The sequence below is a fragment of the Anthonomus grandis genome, chromosome 11 (assembly GCF_022605725.1).
Source record: "Anthonomus grandis grandis chromosome 11, icAntGran1.3, whole genome shotgun sequence".
NCBI lineage: Eukaryota > Metazoa > Arthropoda > Insecta > Coleoptera > Curculionidae > Anthonomus > Anthonomus grandis.
This window is the reverse complement of record NC_065556.1, coordinates 14,415,886-14,420,645: the sequence shown is the minus strand read 5'-3', so window position 1 is coordinate 14,420,645 and position 4,760 is coordinate 14,415,886.

Genomic DNA, 4,760 nt, shown 5'->3' with positions numbered 1-4,760 from the left:
TTCAAATTTCATTCCTATTTTTCAGGATGATAAAATTAACGTAATACCACAGATATGAGACATGAACAGGAGCGAACAACTGATTCATGTAATTAGCTCCTGTGATCGCGAACCGGAGCTTTTTTCTCTTTCCTTTGGTTTTCTGGTTGCCTTGCCCTGAAATACATTAAGCAGAAATGCGCGTGAATTTGAAAATAAAGTAAAACATAATCTAGGCCCACTATGCTGAATGAGGCCGAAGTCAACTTCTGTTTTTCTTATGAGCGCCATATTGAATATTGGCATTTTCAAATTCCTCTTTATAAATGCTCTTCAATCATGTATAATATGTTTATTTTTATTGCTCATGCAACAAACACTGCAAACGAGAAACTAACATTTTAGGTTTAAAGTACGGGTTTAAATAGGCCACTATTTTCTGACACCCACAACATATTTTCTAGATTCCAGATTTTCCTATTATTTCTGAGGTAATTCTGTTAACAGCTTTAAGGAGTATTCTATAACAGCCTTTGTAAGCTCCTCTTCGGTTTTATATGACCTACAGTATACCACATTTTATCACATGATCTCGCCATCTTGCTGGTCTCAGGTTGCCTATCCTTTTAAGTTCGTTAAAAATAATTCTGTGAGACTACGTTTACTAAGTGGCGAAGCGCCATCTTGTTGAAAATATATTAGCAACGAATTTTTTTTTTCGCTGTATATCCGTTGCTATACCGTGTTCAAAGGAGTAGATGAGAGATCATAAAGGCACTTGATTGAGCAAATTTTTCCTCATTTAGTCCACCCTTTACCTTTAACGGTTTCCAATATCCCCAAACACATCATTTTAAACTGGACATCCCGTATATAATTAAAATCTGCAGAGAATTCGTTAAAAACTAAAGACGCAAAATCTGGATTTCTAATATTTTGGTGAAGAATACCGACGTAACAACCCAAACTTGATCGAAGGTGATTTGATACGATCGAAAGTAACTTGTAAAACGTTAGATATCGCGTTGCCTAAGAAACTGTTTTTTAAGGAACATAAGTTCATTTAAAAAGAAAACTGTAGGGGAAGGGTGTACAAAATGACATAGGATTTTCAAAAATTAAAATTGTCTATGACCAAAAAATATTTTAATTCTACAAAAGTAACAAAAAAATACAGGCATCTCTACTCTATTTTCCAAAATAAAAATCACTAAAAAAACTCAAAAAGAAATTCTCATTTTAAAGTATTTAATTTAAAAAGGTAAAAGTTCGTTTTACCCTCCTAAGTGGGTAAAATGACATACCTATTAAATATTGCCAAAAATTTCTGTAGAAAATTAATTATCGCAACACAGTTCACAAACAAACATCTTAGTTTTTTCTCGACTCCAGCACACTCAGCGTGTGCCCATTTCGAGCAAGAACAACATTGCAGCTAAATTTCCTTTGCCTTTGACCTTTTAAATTCTTCCACATAGTAAATGCAAGTACAATCTTCGTCGTCTTCTATTAAGAATGGGTTGTTTTCCGATTCAGAGTCAGTATCAACAAATACCTTTTTAGTTGCAGCTCTTTTTTTATTTTCGACTGTGGGTGTAGTTCTTGATTTTGCTTCCTCCAAATTTGGATTAGAATTTAGCACGGTAGTTCCCTGACGCTTTCTCGGCTTCCTCTTTCCCTGGACTGAGATAAATGGTCCTACTGGAATGGGACTCAGATCGGAGACAGTAACGGCAAGTAAACTTTTATTTTGTTGATCTGATGTACTGGGGATTACTTTTTGAAGATTGGTTACGTCCTTTAAATGTCCATCCCGCTTGAAGTTTGTAGAGATAGTGCTGCGGAAGGTTCTTCAGCTAGAGTGTTTTTTATATTTATATTACCTACAGATTCTGGAATATTTCTTGTCTCTGCTGCTTGAAACATGTATTCTGGAAATACATCAGGATTTAGTGGGCATATTCCGATTTTAGAAAAGCCGTTGGTTGCATTTTGAATAGTGGCAGCTTTTCCATATGCTTCAGTAAGTAAGGCACCTATTTGATTGCGTTACAACTCTGCCTGGGTGTACCTTAAGCCACTTAGTTATAGCTTGATCGAAATAGGTTTTTAAGGGACCGAAGAATGAAACATCAAGGGGCTGCAGTGAGGAGGCAAGCAGAGCAGAACAATACCATGTTCTTTGGAGAAAATCAGACCATCAAGGTACTTATGGCTGGAATGGCCATCAACAATTAAAAGCACCTTTTCGTCTGATGAGGCCTTCGTAAACTTGAAAATGTTTTAACCATTGCAAAAATACTGGTCCAGTCATCCAACCAGACCCCTGAGCCCTGGGGGAGCATTATCAGTAAGTTCGTCCTTCATGTTTTTTCTGGGAAATATTAAGGCTGGTGGGATAAAATTACCATTGAAACTCATGCAGCAAACAACGGTTACACGGGATCCCTTTTCAGCACTGGTTGGCTATGGCTCCTACTTGCTTACGACCTGTTGTTGCAAATATTTTTTGAGGCTTTTGCACAGTAGAGAGTGCTGATTCATCGACGTTATATATGTTAAGTGGGTTGATATTTTCTTTTTTAATCACCTTTTCTAGAATCTCAAAAAAACGAGCAACTTGTGGTTTGTTGAAAGCCTGGGCTCTAGTAGCAGATGTCGCCTCTGGCTTGCGTAATGCTATATCTGGATTTCTTCTTCGGAATTCTCGCAGCCAATCTTTTCCTGCTGTCTTCTTCTCACGGTTAAAGTTGTGTTGAAAGCCATTTTTAAAAGCTAACTGGTAGGCCAAGTTAACACATCCTTCCTTGTGAATCCAAAAAATCTTGACTCTAGAAGTTTTAGATGTTCAACTAACTGCCGTTCTACTTCTGGTGGAAAAGTAGGCTTAAATCTACCGAGGCGTTTTTCCCCCGTCTTTATTGTTTTATTTGTTTTTAAAGCATGTCTTCGTAGGGTTGCTTGTGGTACCCCGTAAGTCTTAGATGCCTTTAACCAGCCCATTTCACCATTATTGACCGCTTCTATGGCTTTTAACTAAGTCGGGCAAAATGACATACTATGTCATTTTACACGACTAGAGAAAACAAAAAAAAATATTTTTTCTAATATTTGCCTTATTCCTCTTGTAAATCTCTTATTACTAAATGTAAAAAAAAAATAGTTTAAATAATCAGTTAAAATAAAACAACTTACCTAGCGAAATGTTGTCTAGCGAAAAATATTTTTGCACCACAAATTTAGAAATATCGAGCGTACACCTCCGTTAGTGAGCAGAGACAAGCTGAAGTGGTTGGAACCTGTTGGGTAAATAATTTATGATCTAATTTAGCGCATGCGTATATTCTTACGACGTTAGCAAGTTACATATAATAAGTATGTCATTTTACCCCACTATGTCGTTTTGTACACCTTTCCCCTCCACATCTGATTTTTTTCAATTTTATTTTAAGAATCGCGACTTATTTACTAAAACGATTAATTTAAAATGAATTTTAAGCGAAATGACAAAGGAAAACAAAGAAAATAAATTATCCAAATTATTTACAGTAGTTGTTGGAAGTGTTCTCCACTCCAATGTATGCAAGAACAACGTACCCTAAGCTTATCCACCGATTTCGGTAGGTGTGATTTAAAAATCTACTTACTCGTAAGCTAAAATGTGGAGGCGCACCATATTGTGAATTAGCGCATCTGGTTTCTTAATAAAAGGGGCAGGCCTTCAAGCATTGGCAGCAGATCTTCTTCAAGAAAGTGTAAATATGGTTGTCCACTAAGTCTTCTTAGGACGAAAAATAAGCCTATCAAATAATCATTACTAATGCCAACCCAAATATTTAATGAGAACAAAGCAAAATAATAGGCGAAAGATCCTGTTTACTTCACAATTCTTCACAAAACTTTCGGTTGTTAAACCATTGGCAAGGGAAAACTATGTAAGTAAAAATATAAAAGGGTGTTATTAAACTAATAAATTAATTAAAAACATAGTAAAACTTACATGATATTATCACAAAATGTCTATAAAAAGGTTAAAAACAACGGCACACACATAACATTACAGTACCTTAATCTAAAAAACATCTCATCACACCGTATATTTACAAACAATAACGGATTTTGGTTTTTAAAAATTCCATATGGGTACTACATTATACACAGATATTTAATACTAGTACGAATCGAGACATCTAGGATTAAACGCGACTAACATTTTAAAAAACGAAAAATTTACAGGAATGTGGTAAACTACTTAAATAAATTTACAATCTTGGCTGCTTCTCGATATTGGGCGTTAATAGGTTCATTCAGACAATTAACTTGTGTATTTAGATTTTCTAATATATTTAATTTTTTGCTTTTATTTAGGTCATGCAAAACTCTGAAATTGTCGTCTGTATTAAATTAATGACCTGTTTCTCTTAGGTGCATTCCAAAGGCGGATCTTTTATCATTAGGCAACTTCTGAGAGTTCAAATGTTCTTTAATTCTTAATTTTAAATTTCTGCCGGTTTGACCAGCATATTTGGCTAGACAAGAGTCGCATGATAAAAGATAAACGCCACTGCCTTCTAATGGGTTTACAAAGTCTTTTAATCTTGAACAAAGACTTCTTATATTTTGAAAGGACTTATACACAATTTTTATATTGTTGTCTATGGACTTAATTAAATTACCTATTCTCGGACTAATAGAGGAAATTTTTACATATTTCGTAGGTTGGTAAGGATGGATGGTCTGACCAAAGACTGGATTGAAGAGACTGAACTTTTTTCTGAACT